Below are 14,718 nucleotides of genomic sequence, written 5' to 3' on the forward strand. Positions count from 1 at the left end.
TCCTTAATTGTTCTAACAAATAACAACTTATTCAAAATAATAACAACAATGTATTCAACATTGCATGCTTACATATATTTGCATATACACTTGCATATATATATATATACATAAATGAATGACAACAATGACACAAGGGATGGGAGGAAGGAATTAGGAGTATTTGGTTATTATAAGGTACTTGCACTACCAATGAAGTGGTATAGTCTTATTTGAAAGTGGACTTGGATTTATTGTAAATGAATATTGCAAACTCTAGATAAATTGACATACTTAGAAAGGAAAGAAAATGCAGTCATATATAATACTCAAAACCACAAAATGCAGAAAAAGTGTGTGGAAGAAAATAAGAGCAAAGAACAAGGACAACAAATAGAAAACAATAACAAATGTGATAACTAATAATCTCAGTAGATTAATATAATAATATAGGTTAATATAATTAATATAGTTTAATATAACTTATTGTCACATTGGCTTCCATACAACACCCAGTGCTCATCCCAACAAGTGCCCTCCTCAGTGCCCATCACCCACTTTCCCCTCCCCCCCATCAGCCCTCAGTTTGTTCTCTGTATCCAAAAGTCTATTATGGTTTGCCTCCCTCCCTCTCTGTTTGTAACTTTTTTTCCTCTTCCTCTCCCCCATGGTCTTCTGTTAAGTTCCTCAAGATTCATGTATGAGTGAAAACATATGGTATCTGTCTTTCTCTGCCTGACATTTCACTTAGCATAATACCCTCCAGTTCCATCCATGTTGTTGCAAATGGCAGGATTTCATTCTTTCTCATTGCCAAGTAATATTCCATTGTGTATATAAACCACATCTTTATCCATTCATCGGTTGATGGACATTTAGACTCTTTCCATAATTTGGCTTTGTTGAAAGTGCTGCTATAAACATTGGGGTATAAGTGCCCCTACGCATCAGCACTCCTATATCCTTTGAGTAAATTCCTAGCAGTGCTATTGCTGGGTCATAGGGTAGTTCTATTTTTCATTTTTTGAGGAACCTCCACAGTTTTCCAGAGCGGCTGCACCTGTTTGCATTCCCACCAACAGTGCAAGAGGGTTCCCGTTTCTCCACATCCTCACCAGCATCTATAGCCTCCTGATTTGTTCATTTTAGCCACTCTGACTGGCGTGAGGTGGATTATATAAATGGTCACCTTAAAGGTCAATGGTCTAAATGTACCAATCAAAAGACAGAGATGGTCATAGTGTGTTAAAAAAAAACAAGACGTGGGGCGCCTGGGTGGCTCAGTCGGTTAAGCATCCTCCTTCAGCTCAGGTCATGATCTCACGGTTTGTTAGTTCGAGCCTCGCGTCAGGCTCTGGGCTGACAGCTCAGAGCCTGGAGCCTGCTTCAGATTCTGTGTCTCCCTCTCTCTCTGCCCCTCCCCCACTCACGCTCTCTCTCTGTCTCTCAAAAGTAAATAAATGTTAAAAAAAATTATAAAAAAAACCAAACAAGATGCAACTATCTGTTGTTTATAAGAAACTCAATTTAAATATAAAGGTTCATATAGATTAAAAGCAAATGGCCGGAGAAAGATATACATGCTAACCCTAATCAAAAGAATGCAGGAATAGCAATATTAATTTTGGTCAGAAAATTATCAAGGATAATTATGTAACAATAAAGAGGGCAATTCTCCAAGAAGACACAACAATCATTAACATGTGTGCACCTAAAAACTGAGCATCCAAATATGTGAGTCAAAAACTGATAGAAATATAAGGAGAAATAGATGAATCCACCATAAAGTTTGAAGGGTTCATTACTCCTCTATAAGAAATGGACTGATCCAGCAGATGGAAAATCAAAAAGACATAAGTGAACTCAGCCACACCATCAATTAGCTGGGTATAATGGACATCTATAGATTACTTTACTCAACAACAGCTGAGTACACATTCTCAAATGCACATGAAACATTCACCAAGGCAGACGACACTCTGGACCATAAAACACTAACAAATCTAAAAGAATAGAACTCAAATAATGTCTTCTTTCAGACCACAATGAAATTAAACTAAAAATCAATAATTAAAAGATAGTCAGAAAATCCCTTCCAAATACTTCGAAATTAAACAACACATTTCTAAATAACACATAGATTGAATTTAAAAATTGAAAGTAGCTGAGTGAAAATGAAAACACAATTTATCAAAATTTGTGGGATGCAAACAAAAAAAGTAGTGCTTAGAGGAAAACTTACAGCATCGAATGCATCCAAAATGCATCCAAAAAAACATCTAAACTCAATCATCTAAGCTTCTAGTTTAGACAAATAGAAACAGAAGAGAAAATTAAATCCAAAGTGAGTAAAAGAAAACAAATAGCAAGAATTAGAGCAGAAATCAATAAAATTAAAAACAGGAAATCAATACAAAAAATCAACAGAATGAAAAGTTGTATCTTTGACAAGATCAATAAAATCAATAACCTTCTAGGTAGGCTAACGAAGAAAGAAGAGAGCAAATACTAAGAGAACTAAAAGGAGAAATAAACAGCAATAAAATAGTAGTTGGAGACGTTAGTACTCTGCTCAACAATGGGCAGGTCATCCAGACAAAATCAATAAGAAAACAGTGGATTTGAACAACACGATAGACAAAGTACACCTAACATATATAGAACATTCCATTCAACAGAAGCAGAATACACAATCTTTTCAAGCACACAGGGTACCTTTTCTAGGATAGAGCACATGGGGCCACATAACAAGTGTTAGAAAATTAGGGAAGGTTGAAATCACATGGATTATCTTTTCTGACCACAGTGATATAAAATTAGAAATTAATAACAGGAGGAAAATTTACAAATACATAGAAGTTAAACAACACACTCTTGTATCACCAATGGATAAAAGAAAACAAAAGGGAAATTTTAAAAATGCCTGGAAACAAAAATGAAACAAAATATATCCAAATTTATGGGATACAGCAAAAGCAGTTCTAAGAAGGAATTTTATAGCAATAAATGCATATGTTAAGAAAATTAAAATATCTCAAATAAACAACCTAACTTTAAACCTTAAGGAACTAGAAAAAAAAGAAGAAACGGAAACCAGTTAGTGGAAGGAATGAAATAACAAAGATTAGAGAAAAAATGAATGGAACAGAAAAAAAACAATAGAAAAAGATTAATACAACTAAAAAATGATTTCTTGAAAAAATAAAATCGACAAACCTTTAGCTAGCCTAACCAAGAAAAAAAAAGAGAGGACCCAAATAAATAACATTATAAATGAAAGAGGAGATATTACAACTGATACCATAGAAATACAAAGGATCGTAAGAGACTATTATGAACAACTACCTGTACCTCAACAAAGTGGACAATGTAGAAAACTGGATAAATCCTAGAAACATATTACCTACCAAGATTAAATCATGAAGAAATAGAAAATCTTTACAGACAAATAATGAGTAAGTCAATTGAATCAGTAACCAGAAACCTCCCAACAAAGAAAAGCCTAAGACCAGATGGTTTCATTCAAATTTTACCAAACATTTAAAGGATAATTAATGCCAATCCTACTCAAACTCTTTCAAAAATTTCAAGAGGAGGGAACACTCCTAAATTCATTTTACAAGGCCAGCATTGCCCTGATACTAAAGGCAGATGAGGGCACTATAAGAAAAGAAAACTACAGACCAATATCACTGATGAATATAGAGGCAAAAATTCTTAACAATATACAGCAAAATGAATTCAACAGCACATTAAAAAGATCATACACCCACAATCAAATGGGATTCAACCCTGGGGTGCAAGGATAATTCAAAATATGCAAACAAATAAGTGTGATACATCACATTAATAGAATGACAGATAAAAATCATATCATCATCTCGATGGATGCAGAGACACCATTTGACAAAACTCAACATCCATCCATAATAAAAACTACCAACAAATTGGGTATAGAAGAAATAACCTTACCAGAATAAAGGCCATATGTGACAAGTCCAAAGCTAACATCATACTTCATGGTAAAAGACTAAAAGCTAAGATCAGAATCAAGACAAGGGTGCCCACTCTCACCACTCCTATTTAACACAGTACTGGAAGTCCTACTAGAGAAATGAAGCAGAAAAAGGAAATAAAAGTCATCTGAATCAGAACAAAAAGAAGCAAAATTATTGGTAGGTGACATGATTTTATACGTAGAAAATCCTAAAGACTCCACCTAAAAACTGTTGAATCTAATAAAAAATTCAGTTATGTTTCAGGATACAAAATTAACATACAAAAATCAGTTACATTTCTATACACTAACAATGAACTATCTTGAAAAGTTTTAGAAAAAACAATCCCACTTACAATAGCATCAAGAACAATAAAATACCAAGGAATAAATCTAACCAAGGAAGTTAAAGATTTGTACACTGAAAACTCTATGATATTGATGAAAAAATTGAAGAAGTCACAAATAAATGGAAATATATCTGGTGTTCATGGACTGGATGAATTAATATTGTCATAATGTCCACAAAACCCAAAGCCAACCAGAGATTCAATGCAATCCCTATCAAGAATCCAATGTCATTTTTTTTTACTGAAATAGAAGAAACAATCCTAAAATTGGTTTAGAATCACAAAAGATCCTGAAAAGTTAAATCAATCCTGAGAAAGAAGAACAAAACTGGAGGCATCACATTTTCTGATTTCAAACTATATTACAAAGCTATAGTAATCAAATAGTATGATACTGGCATAAAAACTGACAGATAGACCAAGGGAACATAAAAGATATCACTTTATACTGTTACAATGGCTATTATCAAAAAGATAGAGATAAATGCTGGTAAGGATGTGGATAAAAAGGAACACTTGTGCACTGTTGGTAGAAATATAAATTGGTATATTCATTATGGAAAACAGTATGGAGCTTCCTCAGAAAATTAAAAATAGAAGTACCATATGATCCAACAATCCCACTTTTGGGTATATATCCAAAGAAGATGAAATTGGGTATATATCCAAAGAAGATGAAATTATTAGTTCAAGGACATATCTGTGATCCCATGTTCATTGCAGCATTATTCACAATAGCTAAGGCATAGAAACAACTTAAGTGTCCACTGACAGATGAATGGATAAAGAAGATGTGGTATATACATAACACACACACACACACACACACACACACACACATATATATATATATATATATATATATATATATATATACATACATACATATATTAGATTCTTTTTCAGCCACAAAATAGAAGAAAATCCCTGCCATTTGCAACAACATGAACCGACCTTGAGGGCATTATGCTAAGTGAAATAAGTCGGACACACAAAAAAGCAAATACTGTATGATATCACTTATACGTGGAATCTAAAAACATCAGACTCATGCAAACAGAGCAGAATGATGGTTATCAGGGGCTTGGGAGCAGGAAAAATGGGGAGATGTTATTGATAAGGTACAGACATTCAATTATAAGATGAATAAGTTCCAGTGATCTAATGTATAATATGCTGTTACCAAAACTGTATTATATTCTTGAAAGTTTCTATGAATATAGTTCTTTAATGTGCTCACCATAACAACAACAAAATGATAATTATGTAATGTGAAGGATGTGTTAACTAACCTTATTATGGTGAACATTTCACAATATATACATGTATAAAATCATCACATTGCACACCTTAAACTTATACAGTGTTATATGTCGGGTATATCTCAATAAAACTGGAAGAAAAAACATAGCACCATTTACATTTGCTTCCCAAAATGAAATAGTTATACATTTTACAAAATATGTTCAAGATATATGTGAAGAAAACTCTGATGAAGGATATCAAGAAATAAATAAAGGTATTCCATGATAGGGAGACTAAGTATTTTCAAGTTGTCAGTTTTTTCCTAATTTTGTATGTAAAAATTTATTGAAATCCCAATCAAAATCCCATCAAGTTATTTTGTGTATATTGACAAACTGATCCTAAAGTTTATATGGAGGGAAAAAAGACCCAGAATATAGCCAAGTCAATATTGAAGGAGTAGAAAAAAGTTGAAGGTCTGACATTATTCAAATATAACATTTATTATAAAGCTACAGTAATCAAGATAGTATGGTACCAGTGAAAGAAGAGACAAACAGATTGATAGAACAGAATAGAAAGCCCAAAATAGACACACATATAGTCCACTGATCTTTGATAACAAGGAAATACAATACAATGGAGCAAAGTTAGTCTCTTCAACAACTAATGGTGGAATAACTGGACATCCATATGCAAAACAAATGAATATAAACTCTGACCTTTTTCCCCTTGCAAAATTTAACTCAAAATGGATCATAGACCTGAATACAAAACACAAAACTGAAAAACTCCTAGAAGATATCTAGGAGAAAAATCTAAATGACTTTGGGTACGGGGATTACTTTTTAGATAAAACACCAAAGGCATGGTCCATTGAAGAAATAATTGGTAGGCTGGATTTCATTATAACTAAAAATTTCTGCTCTATGAAAGAAAATGTCAAGAGAATAAGAAGACAAACCTCGGACTGGGAAAAATATTTGCAAAACACACATCTGATAAAGGACTCTTATCCAAGATATACAAAGAACCCTTAAACTCAACAGTGAGGACACAAACAATCTCATTTAAAAAATGGCCTAAAGATCTAAACAGATATCTCAACAATGGAAACATACACATAGCAAGTAAGTATGAAAAGATATTTAATGTCATGTATCATTAGGGAATTGTGAATTAAAACAAAAATTAGATATTACTCACACATCTATCAGAATAGCCCCAAATCCAAAACCCTGACAACACCAAATGCTAGCAAGGATGTGGAGCAACAGGAACTTTCTTTCATTGCCGGTAGAAATGCAAAATGGTATATAGCCACTTTGGAAGAGAATTTGGCAAGTTCTTATAAAACTAAATATAGTCTTACCATACAATCCAGCAAACATGCTGCTTAGTATTTACCCAAATGAATCGAAAACTTATGTCCATAAAAAGCTATACATGGATGTTTATAGCAGGTTTGCTCATAATTGTCCAAACTTGGAAGCAACCAAGATATCCTTCAGTAGGTGAATGGATAAATAAATTACGGTAAATCAGACAATGGAATATTATTCAGCACTGAAAAAGAAATGAGCTATCAAGCCATGAAAAGATATGGAAGAAGCTTAAATGCATATTACTAAGTAAAAAAAGCCAATGTGAAAAGGCAGCATATTATATGATTCTAGCCATGTGTAAAAGGCAAAACTATGGGGACAGTAAAAAGATTAGTGATTCCAGGGGTTAGGAGGTGAGAGAGATGAAAAGACAGGGGACAGAGCATTTCTAGGACAGTGAAATTATTCTTTATGATTCTCTAATGACGGATACATGTCATTTTACACTTGTCAAAACCCACAGAATATACAATACCAAGAGTAATCCCTGATGTAAACTGTGGATGTTGGGTGATAATAATGTATCAAGGTACATTCATACTGGAACAAATAAACCAGAGTGGTATGTTGATAGTGGGAGATGCAGTGTGTGTGTGTGTGTGTGTGTGTGTGTGTGTGTGTACAGGGGATATCTGGAAAATCTCTGTATATCCCATTCAATTTTGCTGTGAACCTAAAGCTGTTCTAAAAATAAAGTTTATTAATTAAAAAATCAGTAATATTTTTTAAATTACCAGCTTTATTTTTTCCCTATATGCCCCATACATCAGGGAAAAATCGCTAAGGCTGGTGAGAAGCTCTCTCCCAGGTAGACATGATGACACTAATGCTTTTAAACTGCCTCTCACACTGGGCCATTTTATTCGATTGCTAGCTTGCTTGCTTCAGACTGGTTGCAACCTTAGCAGAGCCATGCACAAGGTAGATTGGTGTCCTGGCACTGATCCAAAAAGGTCATTAACTGCAAGCCCAGATGTAGCAGTTGCCAAAAGATTTATTTTCAACCTCCTCACACAATGATAATCAACCTTTATGTTTTCAATGAGTGTTTTTGCAATGCCTGTGAACTTTTCTATAACTCAAAGTCCAGAAGATAAATCAGATTTAATGTAGCTAGACCAAAGAGAATTTCTAAATGGAAGTAATTCTGTCAAAGCAAGGCTCTCCAAAGATATTAACCAACTCCATGTATCTGCTCCATTATAAATGGCATATTTGTTAAATATTTTTTCGACACACTTCCTAGCATGTTGAAGTGTTGTTACATGTATAATTGAGCTAATTTGAGTATTTTTATTTATATTAAATCTAGAATTATCAAGCCCCAACTGGAAAGAACTCTCCTTTTGAATTTACAAGGCTGATTTTCATTAATTCATGAGTGGAGTTTACAAAATCATCCCAGATATTGTATTCATGAGTTACAGACAGGTTACAGCAATGGGTATTGAGTGAGCATCAAGATTTGAAAAAGGAACCTAGAAAAAGAGAGAAAAGATGGGAAAGTCAAAGCCAAGTAAGTTAAGTCATAGTTCTGGGTTTTAAGATATTAGATAATGGGAATATCAGATAACCACAGCCCCAGAGCCTGGGCAGGATGCCAATCAATGATTATACTAGTCTGAATCAAATAGGGATCTGAAAGCAGAGAAGGTTAGCCATGTACTATATTTTCCACATTTGGCATTCACTCATTCATAGCAAGATAGTTTTTTAAAAGCATATAAAGAAGCCCCTGAGGCATCCCTGTGCAGAACTAGGAAACTGAAAGCTGCAGTTGAAAACAACTGGGCTAGGGGTGCCTGGGTTGCTGTCGCTTAAGCATCCGACTTCAGCTCAGGTCATGATCTCAACGGTTTGTGGGTTCGAGCCTCACATCAGGCTCTGTGCTGACAGCTCAGAGCCTGGAGCCTGCTTCAGATTCTGTGTCTCCTCCTGTCTCTGCCCCTCCCATGCTCATGTTCTGTCTCTCTCTGTCTTTCTCTCTCTCTCTCTCTCTCAAAAATAAATAAACATTAAAAAATTAAATTAAAAAAAAAAAGGAAACAACTGAGCTAGATGACCAAGGAAGGCACTGTTGGGAGGTAGTGTTGACCGGTAAGTTCTAAGAATCTCTGCTTCCTTTTATGTCAAGGATTGAACATGTTTGAGCTAAGGACTTGGGCCAGTCAGTAAGCTGTTTTGTTTTTATAATTCTGTGATTTACATGCATTGACCAAGTTCTGACCAAGCCAGACACAGAGCTGAGGAGTAAGTCAATCCATTCTCCTGTCACTTATGAAAATGGAGGGTTTTAGTGAACAAGTAAGAGAACCTCCACACACACATATACAAGTGAAACACGATGAGACAAAAACATGTTTTTAAAATTATTAACACCCAAAGTATTTTTTCAAGTATTCTTTTGAGTTAAATCCAATCCTACCTAAAAATGTGAGGCAAAATACTTGAGGAATAGTGACATAAAATGAAATAATCAAAAAGAGGAAATGAATGGTTTAACACTTTCACAGTAAGTCAGTTGATAGATAAGGCAGGTATTACAATTTCCATTTTACAGATGGGAAAACTGAGACTCAGGGAGGAAAACCATAACTAAAGATGCAGAGGCAGGACTAGAAGCCAGGTCATCTTATTTATAATTCAATGCTTTTAACTACATCTCAGCTCACTCTATATAGGAAATAACTAAAACTAAATGGGCATTATACAAGCAGAATCTAAGCTCTTAGAAGTTTGTATTGAACATCATATTCCTAAAGCTTTTGAGGGTTGGGACGGACAAGTAGCAGGATCGATCTTGGTCATTAAAGTCCTCCTAAAGGTTCCTGATGCCCGGCAAGCTTATTTCTGTTATCAAAAAAAAAAAAAAAATGGTTGCTAGTGGGTCAGGGATGACTAGAGCAGCACTGGAAGATAAAACCAAGGCAGGAAGCATCCATTGCTTAGTAACATTGGGTTAGTAAAGACATACTCATTATTAGTGTTTGCTGTCTATGATGTCAGCTATCTCTCAGCTTGCAAATAATCTGTATACTCTGGGGCATAGATGACAAATAGGTTTCATTTCACATGCCAAATCCAATTGATTGGTAGTTGCCATCTGCAATGCTGTATCAAGAATGAGTCTGAGGTTGATTCCAAATGAGAAAGAGTGCCATGATTTATTTATAATGTCTGCCATGGGCACAGGAATGGGAGGGGCAGCATCCGTGCCAAGCATTTGCAATTTTGGAAGGAGCATGAGGCCATGCAAAAAGATCACATAGTAAAGCAGTTTTACAGAAGAGCCAACCCTTCTGACAGTTCAGACAGTCAGGCTGAACTGAAAAAAGGGATTCTTTAAGAAAGAGTTCAGGGCTATCACCTTAAAATGGCCCCTTTACCTCTAAGTGAAGCTCTCATCACAATAAGCATACAAATTTGTGCTTTATCAGTCCCATACTGAACACCTACTTACTTTACATCTTGTGTTTTGACTTCTTGTTTTGGTCTTTCTAAAAATTCTTGTTTTAACAGGGGACCCATGTTTTTTCTATAAAGTTCTCCTCTCAAGATCCACACAAAGACCTATCATCTCTCTGCCTATCATGTTTATATGGAAAATATACTTTCAGAGTGTGAGGCTATTGCTTTGAATCCAATATGCCATTTAAATTTTGGATTAGTTTTTGTTAGCCAAGACATTATCATTCTGTTTATTCCATTGTGAGTTGGTAATGTTTCTCCCTTCACAAATGGTTTTCTAGATATATGGATATAAAGAGTCTTCTGAAACAGCTCTGTCTAGCTCCTCTTAAGGTAGAACTTTCTTGCAGGTTCATTGAACCAGTCTTTTTGGTGAAGACTCATCTTCTGCCAGTTACTAGCTATGCGATTGGGGCAAATGAATTCATGTAAGCCTCAGTTTTTCATCTATAAAATGGAAATAATGGCCATACTTCCTCCACAGGGTTATTGAGGGGATTAAATAAGAGAATACATGGAAAGCAATTACAATTATGCTTATTTTATCGTAGTTTCTAAGTGTTATTTTTTTGCTATTCCATCCTCTAGGAGTAATATGTTTCACTGTAATTATTTATTTGACAGGTAAACACCAGAGTATCTGTGTCTACTCAGATTTGCTATTTTGACAGAAAGAGTATATGAGAGCACTTCATAAATGACAAAGCGTTATAAAAATGTTCCCAGTAATAAAATTTTTATATTATACTCTATTGGATAAAATTCATTCTGAGATTGATCCACCTATGTATTTAATGTATTTCTTGGGTCTAAAACTACCTTTAAATATATTTATTCTATGTACTAACTTCTTTACAGATTTCCCTAAATTCAGTTAAATTCAACCACTACTTACAAGAATTCTCAATGCTTCCAGCAACTATGCTAAGCACAGTTGTGGATAACATATAGATAGAAGACCAAGTCCCTGAACTCAGACAGCTAATGGAATCAAAGGCAAGATCAGACTCATGAACAGACAGGAATTACAGTATATACTCCAGAAGGATCACCCTTACGTCATTCAAGGCATCGTGTCAGCCTTTACTATGGATGCTGATGGTAGTTACGTTGCTAATTTTCCCCCTCTTTTTTCTTTTATACGTCAAAGATCCATTTTTCCAGAGTGGTTGGGGATTGTGGTTTCTTGATCTAACAAAACTATCTTCCCAGTTACATAAGAAAACTACAGTCATGTGGTCCATAAATTCTCAAAAGACTAAAGAAACAGAACACATCTTTTATAAAAGTTCACGATAATTCAGAAGGCACTTCATGAGCTGGAAATGCATTAGGGCCATTCATATATATATATATATATATATATATATATATATATATATATACTAATTATCATTTGATAGCACTAGGAAAGGATTCTATTTATTTAAACTCTCTAATTTGAATTCTGGGTAATCTATTCCTCCCATTTGTATAATACTTCACATTATTTTAGTGCTTTCATATATGTCTGTACACTTTTATGTCATGGCAACTTATTATGAAATAGATGGAATACATGTTCATGAGCCCCTTAAGTAAAACTCAGTTCTAGTCAATGAAATTCAATGACGACCCACTATGTGCCAGTTACTATGCTGGTGATGTAACAATACATATAATAAAGCCATTGTTTTCACAAGGTCGTAGGGATTACTAAAACATGTACACTTGTTGAAAAGGCTAGCCTGGCACTTCAACCATGGAAATAAAAAATGTAATGGAAATACAAAAAAAGGAAGCTTTAGTTCTGCCTAGATTAAAGGAATGGGAAAGCCTCACAAAAGTGGTGGAATACTGGGCCCTGCGGGGAAAGTAAGATTTTTAACTGGGTAGAAAAGAGGGAAAGGGCATACTAGGCGGAAAAAAATTGTGTAGGCAAAGAAGGGAAAATATGGACATGTACGATGAGATCGGGGACTGCTGAATACTCTTGTGGTCCTGTGCGCCCAGGCATAAGGTATGTAGCAGAGTGATGGGAAATGAAGCTAGAAATATACACTTGGGTTAAATTGGGAAGGGCTTTGAATGCCATGCTGAAGAGCACAGAATAAAAACTACTTTTAATTTTAGCATTTCCTATGTGCCAGGTAAGTGTGCAACCTCATAAGGGCTGCACATGACCAGTATTGTTTTCACCCCATTTGATATTTACATCAGAATATAAGTAGCAGGGCCAGGATATAAATCAGCTGTGGCTGATCCCATAGCCTATCCTCTTAACCACTCTGCAACACTGCCTGACATACTTATTTCCCTATTGGCAGGATACTCTTCCCTTCCTGTCAAGTTGCGTGAATACTTTCACCTCATTCTCCCTCTCTCCACTCCCTCTTTTGACTCTTTCATATCAAAATCTCTCTCGAGAACAAATTGAGTTAGAAGATGCTGCTTGAGGCTGCTTCCTTAGTCCACAGCTTCCAACTGGAAGAATTTGGAGGGGGGAGGGGGGCGGCATTAGAGGTCAGCTAGTCCCTCAAGCCTGAGTAAGGATCTTGCCTTTGGGTCAACAGGGCTACTACAACTGTTTCATTGGCAAAATGCCCCTGCCTATCCCACCTCCACTGGATGAAGTATCTGAAGTTATCTGGACATCTCTGTGTGTCTGGGGGAGATATAAGAGGGTTAATCAATTTCTAAATCTTTCTTAGAATTTTATGGAGATTCATAAAGAACTTTAGAAGAAAAAAAGTCACAGCCACCTACCTACTTTCCTAATGACAGCTTAGCTCTTCCCAGAGAAGAAATTTCCCATTTCTGGGTGTGAATGTAATTTTGTCTGCTTTGGAGCCATACCCTGTAATCTAGGGAAGTTGACATTTTCAATTCTGTAATAGGGTGAAGACATTGGTTTGATGATTTTCCTTTGCCAGAAGCTCTTTTTTTCTTTTATGGCATATGGTGGCCCAGGCTGCATCTGTTCTGATTGCCAAGAGTTTCACCGTCCTCTGGTGAATCTTTACAAAGACAATGGGTCTAAAACTATAAAACCATCCCCAAGGCCCTCTCTTATTACAAGAATCTCAGCCCCATTAGCCTTTCTGTGGGAGTTAGCTTGTCACCTGATTGGGATCACTGATTTACATACATAAATAAACATGTCTTATACTATATGTAACTTTGTATCCTTCCAAGTAGCTTCATGCTCTTTTTTTTTTTTTTTAATGTGGTCTTACGTGGTAAAGTAACAGGGTAAATACCATCGTCCTCCAATATATGATGAAAATAAAGCATAGGAAAATTTAGTATTCTTTAAAGGAAATTCCATTTGGAGTGGAAGTAAAATTAGAATCCAGGTCTCCTTACTCTCAGCATTGCGGGGACTTGACTACATCACCTTGCTTGAATAGGCTTGGAAAGTTTGACTCCACTTCCCTAGACGCTTCAGTATTTGTATGCTATTTTTCTTTATCGCTTAAACGTCTATGAGGCTCCTAGAGTTCTGGATGAGAATCTGTAGCCACCTAGAACCATCTAGGCATTTGGAGAGGCTCCAGGAAGAGCTGTTCCAGGGGTTAGCATACAGTTTCAGCGCTGTTGGGTTAAGTGTTGGTAAGTCTCTGCTGTGCCATACCGGCCAAGAACCCCTGGTACTTATTTATTGTTGACCATGTACCAGGCAGAGTCATATAAGCTTTGAAGGGATTACCTCTGTTTCTTCTCCTAACCCTATGTGCTATTTTGAATCTTTATTTTTCATGATTTTAGCCACTCAAGTCTTAGGGACCTTCGAAGAGTCTGACAACAAACAGTACAACTGAGAAGTTAATTCATCGTGGGTTTTTCTCCCTAACTCTTGTCTGGTTTATATTTTTAACGGCTTTATTGATCCATAAGTCATACCATATAATTCAGCCATTTAATGTGTACGAGTCAGTGTTTTTTAAAGTAAATCCACAAGGTTGTAAAGCTATCACCACAATCAATTTTAGAGAATTTCCATCACATCCAAGAGAAGTGAGCTCTCAGTTTTGGCGCTGCTTTGTTTTACTTGCATGGGGCCTGGTTCTAAATCTATCCTGGCCAAAGATCTAGAGCAACGGTCACAAACTCAAAGGTTACAGGGAGCAAGAAGATAATATCAAAGGGTGACCCAGGAGGAGCCTGCCTTCCAAATGGGAGCAGCTGCAACGGAGTCATTTTGAAACGTGGACTCAAAAATAAGCCCGAAATACGGCATTTTGTATAAAATTTTCTGATTTGTTTTTGCTTGACAGCAACAGAAATGAAAATTTAAAAAATCCTATGTGGGCAA

This window comes from Panthera pardus, unplaced genomic scaffold, assembly GCF_024362965.1.
Source record: "Panthera pardus isolate Hobbes unplaced genomic scaffold, ASM2436296v1 HiC_scaffold_27, whole genome shotgun sequence".
Classification (NCBI taxonomy): Eukaryota; Metazoa; Chordata; class Mammalia; order Carnivora; family Felidae; genus Panthera; species Panthera pardus.